This window comes from Bubalus kerabau, chromosome 9 (assembly GCF_029407905.1).
Source record: "Bubalus kerabau isolate K-KA32 ecotype Philippines breed swamp buffalo chromosome 9, PCC_UOA_SB_1v2, whole genome shotgun sequence".
NCBI classification, from domain to species: Eukaryota; Metazoa; Chordata; class Mammalia; order Artiodactyla; family Bovidae; genus Bubalus; species Bubalus kerabau.
In genome coordinates this window covers 57,789,004-57,807,949 of record NC_073632.1, presented here as the reverse complement: position 1 = coordinate 57,807,949, position 18,946 = coordinate 57,789,004, and the positions used below count along the sequence as shown (strand labels likewise).

The 18,946-nt window shown below is 40.4% G+C and overlaps 1 long non-coding RNA gene across 5 annotated transcripts in view; it reads left to right on the top strand.

Annotated features, from left to right (window-relative positions):
* The window catches only part of LOC129619908 (uncharacterized), a 108,288-nt gene that overhangs the window by 11,515 nt on the left and 77,827 nt on the right, over nt 1-18,946 (top strand). The window contains exons 3-4 of one of the 5 annotated variants that reach the window (XR_008698282.1): nt 8,930-9,086; nt 9,992-17,498. The exons of 1 other annotated variant lie outside the window; for it this stretch is intronic. This is a non-coding gene — a long non-coding RNA (uncharacterized LOC129619908). Of the gene's footprint in view, nt 1-4,675; nt 6,834-8,929; nt 9,967-9,991; nt 17,499-18,946 lie in introns of those variants that run through there. 3 more of the 5 variants (XR_008698284.1, XR_008698281.1, XR_008698283.1) reach the window with 3 other exon arrangements.

Sequence of the window (18,946 nt, the reverse complement as noted above, 5' to 3'; positions counted from 1 at the left end):
GCAGTTCTCAGCACTGGCCACTTGGTGGCAGCGGCAACTAAGTGCCAACTGAAGAAGTCAGGGTACACAGAAATGTGGGATCCCTAAATCTCTATGCGTCCAAACTTTAGGACCTGCAAGAGGTCAATCCCAAGGGTTAGAAGAAACTTTGCTAATTGAAAAAGAGGCTATAGTAAAATTTTAAACTTCTAACTCTAGTTTATGACATTGATATAGACCTATAGTTAGATGACACCCGGAAAGGTCAATAATGAATATTTCCACAGTGCCCTTCAATAAGCTTTACCTTCATTCCACATTGGTCACACGCTTTCTGGGCCTTATCCCAGAACTTGTTATCACCCTGAAGTCTGCACTTCTGAAATCTGAAACATGCTATTTTTCACTTTTCATTGTTAGTGCAAAGGCTGTATTCTCTCCAAGACCACAGACTCTTGAGTTCTTCTCTTTACTCCTTGATTCAGCCCAGGCTCCAGGGTCCATCCTGCAACCCCTTCCTACAGTAACCTCTTTGTCCTTCTTTGATCCCCTTGTGAGAATGCAGACCCACTCCCGCCCCTCGCCCCCAATCCCTCTCCTCTTCTATATTCTCTAGCATCCCATGGCAAAGGCGGCCAGAGGACTAAGTTCTCACCAGTGAATGTGAGTGAAGGGATGTCTGCAGATGTCACCTTTTTAAAAAGAAAATTCTTGCTCTAGACTTCCTCTCCTCCCTTTCCGATGAGTTAGAATACTGATGATCCAGGTAACTGACTTAGACTGCATAGATGAGGACAGGATGGGGGGAACCTATGCCCAAGCTAAACTCATGGGCCAGAGCCTCCTGGACCTGTGATTATGAGGTATGTCACACTAAAGGTTGACATTTGCCACCTACCTCTAGAAGAAGTAAGTCATAAGCTGCTGCCATTGCTGACCTTGAACACATCCTGAAAGGAATTCAGAGTGAGATCAGGAGTGAGGCATTCTGTGTTCTGGGAAAAACTGGCAGAACAGGCCTTCAGACTGTTAGATATTTTCAGGGGAAGATTTTATGAGTCCAATTTTTGCATCTCCTCCTATCTAGAAAAGCACAAAAATCTTTCATGTGATGTTTGCTCTTGGTGACTAGCAGCAACCTTCATGAGACTAGCAATTATCTTCTGAAAGAACGTGTTCTTGATTGCGTGTACTCCCCCTTCACCCCAATCTCATATTTACTGACCTTCCTCCCCTACCTCTTTGGTGCAGTTTCTCAGAGCTATCTGAAATGCTGCCTTCCGGGCTATAGTTCTCATTTTGCCCCCAATAAAACTTGGCTCACAACTCTCACATTGTGCATTTTTTTCAGTAGACAGCTGCAAAAGAAATAAATTCGTATTTTATGTGAGCCATTGTATGTTCGGGTCTTTTTGTCATAGCTGCTTAATCTTTACCTTGAACAATACAGGACCCACTTGAAGGAACCCCATGCTGAGATCAATCAAACTCTACTTTCCCCATTATTAGAGTCTGAGCACTTCCCTGGGATGAGCAGCCTACCCTGACTGTCTTCACTACGTACGAACACAGGCTTTCCCCAGCAAATGGGCCCTCCCACTGCCCAGTGGTCTTTTTTCAATTATTAGCTGACTCATATTCTCCCTGGTTGGAGAAGGCAATGGCACCCCACTCCAGTACTCTTGCCTGGAAAATCCCATGGACAGAGGAGCCTGGTAGGCTGCAGTCCATGGGGTCGCTAAGATTCGGACACAACTGAAGTGACTTAGCAGCAGTAGCAGCAGCATATTTGCCCTGGTAGCTTTTTCAATTCTTTCAATTCTTTCCTGCAAGCATCTCCTAGTTCACAGAGAAAATAGAAAAGATCAGGAATTGACTCTTTTGACTTCTTGCAGCCATGCTGACATTTGAACCTCTTGTCCTAATGGCATTGCTTCCCTTCTGTTCTCTGAGCCTCATTCTTCCACATACCCTGGGCCTCATGCCCTTCTGCCTCAATGGAGGCTTGAATCCATCAGTTTTCCTTTGTCTTCTTGGCAGCATCAAATGCTCCTTCTCTGTTTATTCTTTCTAATTGAAATTTATGTGTGCTTATTTTCCATTTCCTATTTTAAAACAGCAATTCAAACCTTTGCTTTGATCACATCAAGCTAATACCTATCTTCTTTCTTTCATAGTAATGCTCCTTAAAAGTCTTGTCTACACTATATATATATATTTTTCTATATTTATAAATATATTGATAGTTTGGAGAATGTTACTTAGAAACCAAAATCTGGGAGCTGGGTGCAGGCATTCTTTTGAATAATTGCAACTCAATACATGCTTTCACAGCTGATGTTTTTGTTACTACATGGACAAATAGATTGATTATAGGTTTACAGTTGATTTTGCATCCCCCCCACCACACACATATTTTTTTGTGTGTGAATGTTCAGTCATATCTAACTCTTTGTGACCTCATGGACTATAGCCTACCAAGCTCCAATGTCCATGGGATTTCCCAGAAAAGAATACTGGAGTGGTTTGCCATTTCCTTTTCTAGGGGATCTTCCTGCATCAGGGATCGAACTTGCATCTCCTCTGTCTCCTGTATTGGCAGGCAGATTCTTTACTGCTGAGCCATCGGGTTAACCCACATATTTTTAAAGAATAGACAGATTGGGGAAAGGGACACAATCTTCCTTACAGAGGACCAAATATTGTATGTAAATAACAGGATGCCTCCCTAGGAATTGGAGCTTTATTTTTTCCTCCTTGAGTATAGACTGGACTTAGTGACTTGCTTCCAAAGAATAAAATGTAAAAACAAACAAACAAAATAACTTTATAGTAGAGAAATCTAGCTAACACTACCTTAAGAAAGTGGTCAGAATTAACCTAATTAGTGGTGTCATGCTGATGTCATGTGCCCTCTGCTACTGTGTGATGGGAGAGGCACTTCACATCTGTGACATTCTTCCCTAGAACCCATAATCCCAGGGCTCTCATAAGAAAAACATCAAGCAAATGAAAATTGAGGGATATTTTATAAACTATCTTACCAGGACTTCAAGACTGTCAAGGTCATTAAAAACAAAGACAGACTGAGAAACTCATAGACTAGAGGTGGCTGGGAGACATGACAACTAAATGTAATGTAGTAATCTAATGTAATTCTCGTAACACCCTGGAGCAGAAAAAGGACATTAGGGAAAATGAATGAAATCTCAATAAATGATAGCATTTAGTAATTGTTATGATTAAATGCTTATGTCTCCCCCCTCTGATTCATATGTTGAAATACTAATCCCAATGTGATGGTATTTGTGGTGGGGGCTTTGGGAGGTGATTAGGTCAGGAGGATGGAGCCCTCATGAATGGGATTAGTGCCCTTATTAGAGGAGATCAGATAGCTAGCTAGCTTTCTTTCCACCACATGAGGGTATAAGACGTCAGCCCTCTGCAACCCAGAAGAGGGTTCTCACCAGAATGCAACCATGCTGGTCCCTGATCTCTGATTTCAGCTTTCAGAAATATGAGACATAGTGTTTGATGTTAAAGTCCCCAGTCAATGGTCATTTGTTATAGCAGCCTGAATGAAGATAGTAATGCAGTTACTAATATACCACAGTTATGTGAGATGTTAACAGTAGGGCAAACAAGGTAAAGAGTATACAGAAACTCTGTGGACTACCCTTGCGATTTCTGGTAAATCTAAAATTACTCTAAAAGAGACAGTTTATTTTAAAAATCCTGTAACATGGAAGACACTGAAATTCATTCCTACAAAACCAAAGAGAAATTGAAGACACTATGAAGAACTCAAATAGTATGTGCAGGTATATATTTCTGAAATTTATAGTTGAGGTTTTAAATATCTTGACTTGTGGAAAGAGTATTTTCCTGGAGCTCCTATTTTTTGGATAGATTTTAGATATATTGGATAAATTTATATTGTCAACTGTAACTGCAGATATTGAGAAAACTTAGGTTTCACAGTATTTAGATATTTGGCAAATGTTCAAAAGAATAATAGATGGAAGCTACTTTACATGTTTTTCTTTTTCCTTAAAAAATCATTTGTCAAAGAGCTGTACTCTGAATGGGAGCAAGAAACAGTGCTTGTGACAATATTTACATATTTCAAATACAAAGCATTGGAATTGAGAATATTTGCTATAATTGACTCTGTGTCTATTGGGTACCTCAGCATTTGTGGGGGTGTCGCAGGTGGTGCTACTGCTAAAACCCACCTGCCAATGCAGGAGACATAAGAGATGTGGGTTCGATCACTGGGTTGGGCAGATGCCCTGCAGGAGGGCATGCAACCCACTCCAGTATTCTTGCCTGGAGAATCCCATGGACAGAGGAGCCTGGTGGGCTGTAGTCTATAGGGTCGCAAAGCATTGGAGACAACTGAGAGACTGAGCACACACACATGGTAGTCCTATTTTTAATTTCTTGAGGAACACTCCCTCCCTCCTCCTTGGGTTCCTATCTCCACAAATTTTTATTTATAAGATTTTATTTTATTTTTTAATTTTTGGCTTCAAGAGATTGAAATACCAGACCACCTGACCTATCCTGAGAAATCTGAATGCAGGTCAAGAAGCAATAGTTAGAACTGGACAAGGAACAACAAACTGGTTCCAAATCAGGAAAGGAGTATGTCAAGGATGTATATTGTTACCCTGTTTATTTAACTTGTATGCAGAGTACATCATGTGAAATGCTGGGCTGGATCATGCACAAGCTGCAATCAAGAGTGCCGGGAGAGATATCAATAACCTCAGATATGCATATGACACCGCCCTTATGGCAGAAAGCGAAGAAGAACTAAAGAGTTTTCTGATGAAAATGAGAGGAGAGTGAAAAAGTTGGCTTAAAACTCAACATTCATAAAACTAGGATCATGGCATCTGGTCTCATCACTTCATAGCAAATAGATGCGGAAACAATGGAAACAGTGACAGACTATTTTTTTGGGCTTCAAAATCACTGCAGATGGTGACTGCAGCCATGAAATTAAAAGATGCTTGCTCCTTGGAAGAAAAGCTATGACCAACCTAGACAGCATATTAAAAAACAGAGACATTGCTTTGCCAACAAAGGTCTGTCTAGTCAAGACTAAGGTTTTTCCAATAGTCATGTATGGATGTGACAGTTGGACTATAAAGAAAGCTGAGCATCAAAAATTGATGCTTTTGAACTGTGGTGTTGGAGAAGACTCTTGAGAGTCCCTTTGACTGCAAGGAGATCCAACCAGTCCATCCTAAAGGAAATCAGTCCTGAATATTCATTGGAAGGACTGATGTTCAAGCTGAAACTCCAATACTTTGGCCACCTGATGCAAAGAACTGACTCCTTGGAAAAGACCCTGATGCTGGAAAGATTGAAGGTGGGTGGAGAAGGGGATGACAAAGGATGAGATGGTTGAATGGCATCACCGACTTGATGGACATCAGTTTGAGTAAGCACCAAGAGTCAGTGATGGACAGGGAAGCCTGGTGTGCTGCAGTTCTTGGGGTCACAAAGAGTTGGACATGACTGAGTAACTGAGCTGAACTGAATTTTTGGCTGCACCTCATGGCATGCGGAGAAGGCAATGGCACCCCACTCCAGTACTCTTGCCTGGAAAATCCCATGGACGGGGGAGCCTGGTGGGCTGCCATCTATAGGGTTGCACAGAGTCGGATACGACTGAAGCGACTTAGCAGCAGCAGCATGGCATGCAGGATCCTAGTTCACTGACCAGGGATCAAAGCTGTGTGCCCTGCACTGGGAGCAGGGAATTTTAACCACTGGACTGCCAGGGAAGTTTTTTGAAGTTTTGAAAGGTTCTTTTTTGAAGTTTTTTTTTTTTTTTTGAAGTTTTTAAACCTACAATAAAGTTGAAAGAACAATATAATAAATACTCATATTTCTTTCACCAAAAAATGGATAATAATTCCCTAGTGGAAAATGTAGTCTCAGTTTCCCAACTGTCCCCCAAACAATTTATTGTGTAGCCTTTTAAAAATTCCTGCATCTAATGAAACTTCACGCACAGCTTGTGTCTGTGTTGCTTTTACATCTTTTAATCTAGAACAGTCCATTGGCCTCTTTAGTTCATTTTTTACATTATTGACTTTTTTGAAGAGTCTGTAGAACAGAATGTTCTACATTCTAGAATTGTCTACTCTTCAGTTTTTAAAATGTTATAAAGTGAATTAAGAACATGTGGCCTAGGTCCCTTTTATTTGACCAGGATGTTTTAGAGAACAGGACTTTTAGGCATAAATGCCAGTCATGATGTGGAAAGGTTTCATTCAACATACACAACAGAGGCGCTCCTTTCCATACAGTAAAGGAAAAAAACAACAACAGATATTTTAATGAAGAAGTAATCATTCAGAATCTGTTGATAACTTCTTTTCAAAAAAATGTTAGGTAAAATTCCCACTAAGTAATTTTTGAAGCACAGGAACTAGATTTGAAAAGAAATATTTCATACACTTAAAGTACATCATTCTTACTTTATGTTTTCAACAAACATTACTCTTGTGCACATTTGGAATAACATGACCTGTTGCACATGCTAATTAGGATTTATGCTAATTAATAGCCCAATGTGGTGATAAAGAGGTTTTTTAAATTTTAGTCAATCTTCCTACACAATATCATTTGTTTTGGTCACTCTTGGCAGATAATTAATTGCAGGTTTTTTTGGGGGGGGGCAGAGAATAAAGCAGGCATAGGCATCAATCCAAATCAATTCTACTTTCATTTAAACAGACTGACTTATATTGAATCAGTGAATAGCATTTGTCTGGTTTTATTGCACTAGGTGCCGAGCCAAGATAAAGAGCACATAGCTGGTATGGTTCCTGCTTTGGGAGATATTATTTTCTAATGGTATAAATAAGGGAAACACATTGATATATGGTTTTCCACTTTCCATTGGTTTTTGCTATATATATGTGTGTGTACATATGTATATATACACAGAGGCATTACCTTTTGGGAATATAAAATTTTGTTTTAAATGCTTCATATCCATGGCCTTAAATCAAATGTCTTTTAACATCTTGTGCAGAAGATGTTAGGTACTGAAGAAATGCCTTTTGCCCAAATGAGCTGAAATTTCTTTCGCGCATATAACTGTTTTCAAACTGCTGTAACACATGGTCTGGGTGCATTTCATCTGCATTGAAATTTAGAGGGAGCTCTTGACAGATGACAGTGTGGGGCCCTGCAGGGTGAGAAGAGAAGTCCTGCCAGCCTGGAGGAGAATAACATGACCTTAGAGCTGACCTTGAAAGACAGCAGGAGTGTGTGGCTCCCTGGCACCTCCCTTCGGGGCAGACGAATCCCTGGACCTACTCGGGAGAGAACAATAGCTCCATTAGCATTCAGAGCCATCCGCCTCCAAGTGCTGCCTCCTCCAGTGTCCTCTGCAGATGGGAAACCTGGGGATCTTTAGAGGGATTTTATGATAATTAGGATGCCACTTAGATGCTCATCCTTCTCTACAGCATCATCACAAAGTAACTACCTCACCCCTTATGCTGTTGTTAGAGAGTGAAGAAAATTAAAATTACCCAATTTCTTTGTTTACTTGGAAGTCTCATCCAGTTGCATACATTTACATAGTTAGATAAAATGTATCCCTTCTGGCACCAAGTAGTGTTGGATCAGTCTCTTCATCTAAGCAGAGAGGGAATAAAAATATCCACAGTGTTCATTTCCCAGAGTTGCAGAATGAATGGGTATGAAAGTGCTACAACATGTATCATGGCTGTTCTTGACCCAGGGGTCACACTCCTGCGTCTCCTGTATCAGCAGGTGGATTCTTTACCACTAGCGCCACCTGCCACATCTCAGGCCAACTCCCTCTCCTCTCTTAACTCCACAGTGATGTCAAAAGTATTCTGTCTAGTTCTGCTCTCTTCTCTCTTCCTCCATGTAGTGGATAAGGTGGTTGTCTTGACCAATCCCAGTCACCTCTCTCTACTGTGACAGCTATGTGGTTTGTGTGGGACTGGCCCTACCCCCACCCCCAGTGCAAGTCCTGATGATTTAAAGCCTACCAGGAAAATGCAAGACGTGTTATGACAATGATTGGTTTGGACAACCCAGGACTCATCCAGTCAGCCCCCACACCTAATCTGGCCAAGGGACTGGTTCAAGATGGTCCAGTAAGCTTAAAGCTCAGGGCATTTGTCCTAAGGTTGGTAGGAGCCATCCTGCTATCTCCCCCTGTAGGAAGGAGGTAACATGGGGGTGTGTGGACTGGCAGTCATCCTAACCAGTCAGCCTAGGATGAAGCCGCCACACTGGAAGGCAGAGCTGTCAGAATCTCAGAGAAATGGAGTAACATACTCCATCAAACTCTGCCTAAAGCCCTTTCTTCCCCTGAACTTTTCAGTAAAGTTAACGAATCAATTCTCTTCAGGTCTTTTTTGGGTCTCTTACAAAGATTCCTGATGGCTGCATTCCACAGAGGCAGAATGATCCCTTCAAACTTGAATCAGACTGTATTATGGCCTACTGTGCTTGTCCAGTCCCTCAGTCTTTTCTTTTTCATTAGGTTCTACCCTGGTTTGGCTGGTTGCAAAGAATGAAATTTAAAAGATGCCCCTGGAGGTTTTTCAAGGCCCAGACCCAAGTCTCATCCTGCCTCCTATCTTCCTTGGGCTGGAAATGTCCTCTTTATTCCAGCTACTGGCTGGACTATGGACCCAAGCTGCCAATCACTGGACCATCATGAGCCATGTGGCTGCCACCAGCTTGTCCTGAGCACAGCTACAGCCTTGGGGGGTCTCAGTACAGCTGCTGCCGTGTCACTTTGCTCAACCCACTAGATAGATGGGCTCCCCTTGGACTCTGTCGTCTGCCTAGAAAAAGTCAGAATGTGCTGCCCATTTAGCCCACACACCCAGTGTACATGAAAGCTTCTTAAGCTCCCCCTCCTTCCATCCTGTTGTAGAGGCACTGATCCCACGTCCACTCAGGGGAGTTCTCGGCCATTCTCCTCTGGGAAGTGTTGTCGTCAAAGAGGACAGCAGGGTAAAGAACCAGGCAGCAGAAGAAAGTTGATTACGGAGAAAAGGAACACCGGTTATGAACAGAGGCAAATCCAAGAGGTAGGACAGTTACATTTCTGTTAACCACGGACATCAAAGAAAGACAAGTAACCCAAGTCCTCAGCTGTACTCCCCTTCCAGCCGCAGGCCTGCCTTTGTTTTTGTCGTCACTCACACATGGATGTGAGAGGGACCAGAGATTAATGGGAGCAGATGTGGTGGAGAAGCCCTCAGCTCAGAATGTCTTGTCTGTTCTACCACAGAGGATTTAGAATGTAACATGTAAGGGAGAAACTGGCGAGAAGGGGGCTTATAACTGTCAGATGAAATGTCATTTAGAGAAAGGAGTGACACTGTGAAAAAGAAGGGGAATATACAATTTCAAACACTCAGGTCTTTCCTTGGATCATGGAACTTAAGAAATGTCTTTAAGTCTGGATCTTCCTTTTAAATATTCCTACAATTTATTTTGATTTCTGAAATAACTGAAGTCCTCTACAAACAAGACTTCAGTACCACAAGTTAGATTGAACAAAGACTTGGTAACAAGCGAGTTAAAAGCACTGTGATCTTAAATCCCCTGACTCTCCTTGTGACTCTTACATGAGTGGGAAAGAGTATCGCCCCTTGTAGTGGGCTGGGACTCTCATCTCCCACTTCCTGGGCTACCTGGGCCCAGGGCTGTGTTTCTCTGATCCTAAGTTCACACATCTGTGAAACAAACAGATGGCTGGAAACACTTTCAACCATCTCTATGGTCCTAACTTTATTTGGGGCTCTATTTGGGAGTGAGTTCAGAAACAGGGTGGTAGTATCAATACTTACATTCTACCAAAAAGGCCAGATGCATATGGACATTTTGTCTGAAACTTGGTTTTTTTTGGAGTACATGCTAAGCCACTATTCATGTTTTAAAAGTCAGATGATTCCATAGAGTGCTGCTGATTGTATTTCTTTGATTGTAGGGTTTGATGATGGTTTGGTTACAATGCCTTCTCTTCAGTAAGGAATCTCCCAGACCTATGAACTTCTAATTTATGAGTTTCTACAGATATGAGGAAATTTGCTACCAGAGCAGAAGTGTGTCAGTTCTGCCCAACAGGTGGGGTGAGTGGATGCTTATAAAAACATTTTTAACAAAAAGGCTTAGGAATGAATTTTGAGACTTTAATCTGTTTATAAATATCTGGTTCCAGTTCAATCTTGCCTCAGACTTATGTTATACAGATATATTTAAATTGGACCTACGTGCTATAAAATGACATGGTGATGTCTAAGGGCTTCTCACTGGGATTCTTCTTACGATGATAATATCATTTTAACATTTTAATTAGTTTCTAGGAAGAGTAGACTCTCACCTTACTTCAATGTGGGTGGAAAAGTTAATAATATATTATTGAAAAGATGATTACAAATATCCTGGAACTTATTTTAACAACAGAAGAATATTCAACCAGGAGAATTTGTGAAATATTCACCCTTTTAATGAGGATTCTGAAATTTGGAAGAAATTTTAAAAATCTACAGTTGCTTTCCAGTCAAGCAAAGAGCTCCTATGGCTCTCCTACTAAGAACTGGGAATATCCTCATGGACCCCAAAAGGTCTTCCTCATCTCTTTACGTATTATTCTCTTAGGAGGCATGCTTGAGTAAAGAGTAGAAACCCTAGATGGAATTCAGCCCTGTGTAAAAAATCAAGAAATGGTCACATTGTTTTATATGATGGCAAAGAAATGCTTTGGTTGGAAATTTCCCATTGATGATGTCCTAACTCAGGTCTAGGGGACAATGGATAATGATTTCTCTGGGAAAACATAGGACAAGCAAGGAAGGAGGAAGAACAGGAGAGATCCAGGGTGAGGGAATCAGGGAGATGAATGAAGAAGGAAAAAGAAGGTTCTACTGGGATGCAGGGTGGGGCTCTCTTTTACTGAGATGAAATAAGTCAAACTGGGAAGAGAGTGTCCTCAAAAGAGCATCACTGTTCTAGATAACCTGAGTTGATTCTATTCAGTGTTTCTTGTGCATGCTCAGTTGCTTCAGTCGTGTCTGATGCTTTGCAACCCTGTGGACTGTAGCCCATCAGGCTTTTCTGTCCACGGGATTCTGTAGGCAAGAATACTGGAGTGGGTTGCCATGCCCTCCTCCTCCAGGGGATCCAACCTGGAACTTCATTGTCTCCTGCATTGCAGGTGGATTCTTCAGTGCTAAGCCACCAGGGAAGCCTAAGTGAAACCTATTTATATCTGAAACATGCAAGTTTACTCTAAAATGCCATATACTTAGGAAAGGCATCCTGGTAGTGTCAGGGACTGGACTGACTAAGAAAGAGATGCCATGGGAATAGGGAAGCTAAGGGACTGGACAGAAGTCAGAGGACAACTCCAGCAGAAGGATAGAACCCAGAGGAGGAGAAAGAAGCTTCAGATGTCAACTATGGAGATCACAGGGGTGTCCCCATGGCCACCAGCCACTCTGCTGGTCTTACTGCCTGCCTGCAGTCTGGTAGGGCTTTGCTGAAATTATAGGCCCCCCCTAGTCCTCTCTAGGTGGTATGGGAAGCTTTACCAATATAACCCTTAAAAGTCAGATCTGTGGTTTTAACTCTAATAACATAAATTAATTATTTATGGTAGAGATTATTAATATCAATCAGTGTCAACAAGTTATTTTTACTAATGACTTTTTGAGATCTGAAACATTTAATTTAAAGCATTTAACATAAAATCATTTAAGCAGAGCTAGATGTGTATGAAAATTAGCATATAAAGCCTTTGAGTAGAGTTGAGTACCTTTGAAAACACTTCATGTGTGCTAAGAGCATAAAATTTTGTATTCACAGAATAGTGCTTTTTTCACACACAGAATAGTGTGACACTGAAACTGAGTCACAGTTTCAGAGAAGCACCTGGTAGAAAGCTCCATACTGATAAACTTACCTGTTCATGTATTTTTTAGAAACTATCTTGAATTTAAACATCACCCTAATAGAAATTATGTTCTCAAGGTTACCCACTCCCTTTCCTTAAATTTTAAGACTGTATTTTCTATTATCCAAAAAAGCAAGCACATTACATATATTACACATTTTTACATATTGTTATTTCTGATAAATTTTTGTATATTGTCTAATCCTGCATACCTGTGTATGCAACCAGGGGAGAGGGCAGACGTGCCCAAAGGCCAGCTCCCCACAGCTGACAATCAGTGGAAAAGAGCTCTTATTTTATTTATTTATATTAATATTTTTATTGGAGTATAGTTGATTTATAATGTCTTGTTGTTCTTGTTCAGTCGCTGAGTCATGTCCGACTCTGTGATCCCATAGACTGCAGCACACCAGTCTTCCCTGTCCTTCACTATTGCCTGGAGTTTTAGTTTCAGGTAAAGGAGAGTTTCAGGGGTGTATAAGTGGGAGGATGGGGCTACATGCAGGAACAGCAGAGTTTGCTCTGAAATTGATCATGCAATGGTCTGATCACTCATCTTGATTGTTCTCAATACAGTTAATCTTCAGTTCCAGGGGTGGTTTGTTCCCATTTCTTTGAGGCCTTTTCTCAGAATTGTGGTACCTTATGTCATGGCTACGTTCTGGTCATCGTGTAGTTAACTTCTTCCACCTGGTGAAGGTTTCAGTATCCTCAAAACAGTTCAAAGGAGGTGGCTCAGGACATTATCGAGTGCCTTTGAGGAGAAACTGCAGGTCCTTTACTTAGCTTAATGACTAAATGATTATCGTTGGTCCTTTTGACTGCTTTCCTTTGCTTCTGCGTTTTCTCTCTTCTCTGATTAAATTTATTCTTTGGGCTACAGTTTTTCTACAGACAAAAGGCAGATGGGGTACATGGAGGGGAAGGACTATAGGGCCCTCCTCTGTTTCAGAATGATAGCTGGCACCGCTTCTTACTAATTATCTTACTATTGGCTTCATATTGGTTTACTGTTGGGAGAAAAAATGGATTTTCAATTAATAAAAGTTAATAAATCTTTATGTTGAAAATTCAAGATTTAGTATAGTCACTGAATATAAAATGTACTTTTTAAATACATACTTTAAAATATATATTTAGAATAGTCTTTCTTCTCCATATTTGTATTACCCCTAGCTGGATACTGTTAATCACACACAGTCTGCTGGCTGTTCTGAGTTTGCCCCTCCACATCCACTCACTTTCTCTTTAGAAGGAAAGGAATGACAGTGTATTGAAAAGCAGAGACATCACTTTGGTGACAAAGGTCTGCATATCAAAGCTATGGTTTTTCCAGTAGTCATGTATGGATGTGAGAGCTGGACCATAAAGAAGGCTGAGTGCTGAAAAATTGACGTTTTTGAACTGTGATGCTGGGGAAGACTCTTGAGAGTCCCCTGGACAGCAAGGATATCAAACCAGTCAATCCTAAACGAAATCAACTGTGAATATTCATTGGAAGGACTGGTGCTGGAGCTGAAGCTCCAATACTTTGGCTACCTGATATGAAGAGCCAACTCATTGGAAAAGACCCTGATGCTGGGAAAGATGAAGGGCAGGAGGAGAAGGGGGTGAGAGAGGATGAGATGGTTGGATGGCATCATTGACTCAATGGACATGAGTTTGAGCAAACTCTGGGGGAGATGATGAAGGACAGGGAAGCCTGGCATGCTGCAGTTCATGGGATCTCAAAGAGTCAGATATGACTGAGCGACTGACCACTCACCACTCTTCACCTTTTTCTTTGCTACAGGAGGCTCTAGGGCTGCATCTGTGGACACCCTTGTCCTCTTGCTTCCAATTAGATGCAGACAATTGGGTGACGGGAGGCCAGGAGGAAAGACTGGTGTATGTATTCCTCTAGGTCCCTCTCTACAAATTGACTTCTTGTTTCCAATGGGTTCTGGAAACCACTCTTTCTCCATTGCCCTTGCAGGTCTGGGAGTGGTGCGGGCTCACTGAATGGCACCATCTCTTTTTGGCTTCCTTAGTCCCTGCTTACAAATTTCTAGATATTCCTTCTATCAAATTCTATAAGATTAGGTGTGCTGTCTCTGTCCTGATGGACTCTAACATATGTGTTTCATGACCTGATTTAGGGATTTGTTTTCAAATTCCATCGATGTCTAAAACTCATTTTCTCTGGCTTTCATTATGTAAAACATTTTTCTATGTTTTTTTAGCTCTAGTTTATTGAGGTTTTTTTTAAACTTCTAAGGAAGGGCAGTAAAGACTAAAACTTAGTTTATATGATAAATTATAATAAATTACCAGTAAATATCTTAATATTATATATATGATTTGGCTTCAGAATTTCAAATAACTGCAGCTATTGACTTCAGCCAATATCAGGCTGAGTACTGAGAGTCTCAGCATTAACACCATAGCTCGTAGCCAATGGCTTGCCCAGTTTCAACAGAAGTAGTTTAGTGCCACTGCCTTCCTTCCCAAACTCAAGGTGCCATCGCCACCATACTTACAGCAAGAAAGAAGCCAATTTACAGTTTACTGTTTCTTGTAAGTATGTGTATGAAGAAACTAACTACTGGGTTGGCCAAAAAGTTGGTTTGGGCTTTTCCATAATATCTTACAGAAAAACCCAAATGAACTTTTTGGCCACCTCCAATAAATGAGGTGATAACCATCTTTTAAGTTTATTCCAGTGATGTTTTAGTTTCCTTAAAGGCTCATCCCTTAATTCAGTTCTGGCACAGTATCCTTCCTCTAGTTCAAAACAATTTGGGTTCACATTGGAAAGAAGGCAAAATTTGAGACTTTGTCTTTGGAAAGAGTTCAGGAAAACAGTAAAAAATGAATGATGGTAGCAAGTGGAGAAATGTCTTAATTATAAAATAGTCATAAGGTTTGCATTGGAGTTTTCTCATGTCACAGGAGGGAGACATTAGAATTTTGTTGGCTTTATTTTACCTTGAATATATTTGGCTATTGAACGAGATTAACAAGTTGAGAATTCTGGCACTGATTCTGCAGTGACCTTGATGTCTGATAAACATAAACGTGTTTTTCTGCTAGTTCGGGCATGGTGAACTCATTGGTAGATTTGATCTAGTAACTGTGGTGAGGTAAATGTGGCATGTTGTTAAGGTAGCTTCAATTAAAATTAAATATAAAATTTCATAGTTAAAAAATTGTCAGCCATCTTGTGAGAGATCTGGTTAATATTCAGACCTACTGAATATGCTGGGCTGGATGAAGCACAAGCTGGAATCAAGATTGCCGGGAGAAATATCAATAAGCTCAGATATGCAGATGACACCACCCTTATGGCAGAAAGTGAAGAATGAAAAAGCCTCTTGATGAAAGTGAAAGAGGAGAGTGAAAAAGTTGACTTAAAGCTCAACATTCAGAAAACGAAGATCATGGCATCTGGTCCCATCACTTCATGGCAAATAGATGAGGAAACAATGGGAACAGTGACAGACTTTATTTCTGGGGGCTCCAAAATCACTGCAGATGGTGACTGCAGACATGAAATTAAAAGATGCTTGCTCATTGGAAGAAAAGCTATGACTAACCTAGATAGCATATTAAAAAACAGAGACATTACTTTGCCAACAAAGATCTGTCTAGTCAAAGCTATGGTTTTTCTAGTCATCATGTGTGGATGTGAAAATTGGACTATAAAGAAAGCTGAGTGTCAAAGAATTGATGCTTTTGAACTGTGATGTTGGAGAAGACTCTTAAGAATACCTTGGACTGCAAGGAGATCCAACCAGTCCATCCTAAAGGAAATCAGTCCTGAATATTCATTGGAAGGACTGATGTTGAAGCTGAAACTCCAATACTTTGGCCACCTGATGCAAAGAACTGATTCACTGGAAAAGACCCTGATTCTGGGAAAGATTGAGGTGGGAGGAGAAGGGGATGACAGAGGATGAGATGGATGGATGGCATCACCGACTCAATGGACACAAGTTTGAGTAAACTCTGGGAGTTGGTGATGGATAGAGAGGCCTGGTGTGCTGCAGTCCATGGGGTCGTAAAGAGATGGACACAACTGATTGACTGAACTGAAATGAACTGAACTGAATAGATATTATTAAAAGTTATGTTGTTGCTGTTTAGTTTCTCAGTCATGTCTGACTGTTTTGTAACCCCATGGACTGTAACACTATCAGAGTCCTCTTTCTGTGGGATTTCCCAGGCAAGAATACTTGAGTGGGTTTCCATTTTCTTCTCTAGGAGATCTTCTTGAATCAGGGATTGAACTTGTGTCTTCTGCATTGCCAGCACATACTTTACTACTGAGCCACCAGGGAAGCCTTATTGAAAATTAATGTTGTTTAAAATACGAGACTAACAACTTCACACCCATTAGAATGGCTATGAAACACAAATCATAAAATGACAAGAGTTGTTAAGGATGTCAAGGAATGTTTTGAATTGTGGTGGATATATAAAATGGTTCAGCCACTGTGGAAAATGTTATGGTTATTCCTCAAAGAATAAACATAGAATAACCACATGATCCAGCAATTCTACTTCTGAGTTTATACCTGAAAGAAGTGAAAGAAGGAACTTGAATAGATATTTGTACCCCCATGTTCATAGCAGCATTATTCACAACAGCCGAAAGGTGGATGTTTTTCCACCAAGTTCCCATCAAAGGGTGAATGAATAAACAAACATAATATAGTCATACAATAGAATATTATTTAACCTTAAAAAGGAAAGAAATTCTGATACATGGTTCAACATGGATGAACCTTGAAGATACAAGGCTAAGTGAATCAGTCAGAAAAGGACAAATACTGTGTGATTCCATTTACATGAGGTACTTAGTATAGCCAACTTCACAGAGACAAGAAGAATTGTGGTTGCAAGGAGGAGGAATGGGGAGTTACTGTCTAGTGAAGGAAAATGAAAAAGTTCTGGAGATGGATGGTGGTGAAAGTTGCAGAACAATGTCAATGTACTAAACTGTACATTCAAAAATGGTTAAAATGGTATATTTTATATTATGCATATTTACTACAAAAAACTAACTAGAATTTACTGGGGAGGGCTATGCATTTTTATAGGCAATAATTCAGAGTTGGTCAATACCAGGAAAAGAAAGCCCAATAAATACAGCAAAAAGTCTGTGTGCATGTGTGCTAAGTTTCTTCAGTCCTGTCCGACTCTGCGACCCTATGGACTGTAGCCCACCAGGCTCCTCTGTCCATGGGATTCTCCTGGCAAGAGTACTGGAGTGGGTTGCCATGCCCTTCTCCAAGGTATCTTCCCTGCCTAGAGATGGAACCTGTGTCTCTTATGTCACCTGCCTTGACAGGCAGGTTCTTTATCACTAGCGCCACCTGGGAAGCCCAGCAACAAGTCGAAAGCACCTCAAAATGCAGGGAATTTCAATGTTTCTTAAAAAAAAAAAATCAGTTATCTCACTGGATAAAAAATTGTCACCACAAGTTAGATATTATATCCAGGAAGGTCTTTGATTTTAAAAAAACAATTAAAATGATAACAAATTTTATGATTAAATAAGAAACTAGAGGGTTTTTCACCAAGTTCTTCCTGCTGGTATTTTTTTTTTTTTTTTTTTTTCTGTAATACAAGTGAGCTTCCTTCTTTCCCACATAGAACACCTCTGGGGATTTTCCGAACTTGGCTGTGTCCTGTGTCCTTTGGCTCTAGAATTTCCTCCCTTGGTTGATTTTGGATCCCCATGCCTTGCCTCCTGCAGCTCATTTCTTCTGTCTGCTCCATACTCTTGTCTCTTCTGTCTCTCCATGTGGTGAACATAGAGCCCTGACTTCCAGTGTGGTTCATACAAGGTGGTCAAGTTCTTGAGGCAACAAGAGAAGCCCACACACTAGTGTGTGTAAAACAGGTAACTAATGAGAACTGACTGTATAGCACAGGGAACTCTACTCAAAGAAGAGAGGATATATGTATATGTGTGGTGGATTCACTTTGGTGTACAGCAGAAATGAACACAACATTTAAAGCAGCTATGTGGGTGCTAAGTTGCTTCAGCTGTGTTAGACTCTTTGTCACCCTATGGAAGCAACTATATTCCAAAAAAAAAAAAAAGTTAAAGAAAGACAAAAATCCCTACTATTTTTCTTTTTTTAAAAATTATATAGCAATCATTCAGAAAATGTGTAAATTATCAGTGTAAGGCTCAATGAACTTTCACAAACTGATCACAGTTGTGAATGGCGGTCAGATCAGGACACAGCACACGACCAGGATTCTGAAATTCCCTTACTGTGTTTCCTATAAGTCAAACCTCCCTCCCTCCAAGTCTAATCACTACCCTGACTTTTAACATCAACATTAGTTTAACTTATTTTAACCTTTACATAAAAGGAATCCTACAGTAAGCTTTCTTTTGCATCTGTCTTCTTTTGCTCACAACTATACTTGTGAGATTCATTCTCATTGCTTGAAATTATAGTTTACTCCTTATCATTTTCGTATTTGTACTTAAATGTTTGTAGTGTTCCTTGATGTGAATGTAACACATTTTTATTTATCTATTCTATTGCTGATGGGCAGATGGGTAGTTTCCAATTTGGAGTTATTATGGATATGGTACTATAAACATTTTTGATTATGTTTTTGACAAACATATGTACTCATTTTGGGGGAGTACAGAAACACCCCTATTCTTAACAATCCTTATGAATCTGTCACTAGCGGACTGTTTTTGACATCATGTTTCCCTGGACCCTCAGTTCTCTCTTCCGTTCATCACTCTTCTCACAGTTCCATAGTTTCTTTGCTTCTCCCACTCAAGATGCCCCATAAACTCAATTGCCATTAATGTAATTTTATAGCTGTTGCCATTGCTGAGTATGAACACACCTTTGCACAGACAAGACAATGGATTCCCATCCACGGGCAATGGACTTATTATGGGAATATGTCATTTTCAAAGAAAGCAGTCATTTGAAGATAAATTGACTTTCAGTTAAATTTGAAAGACAG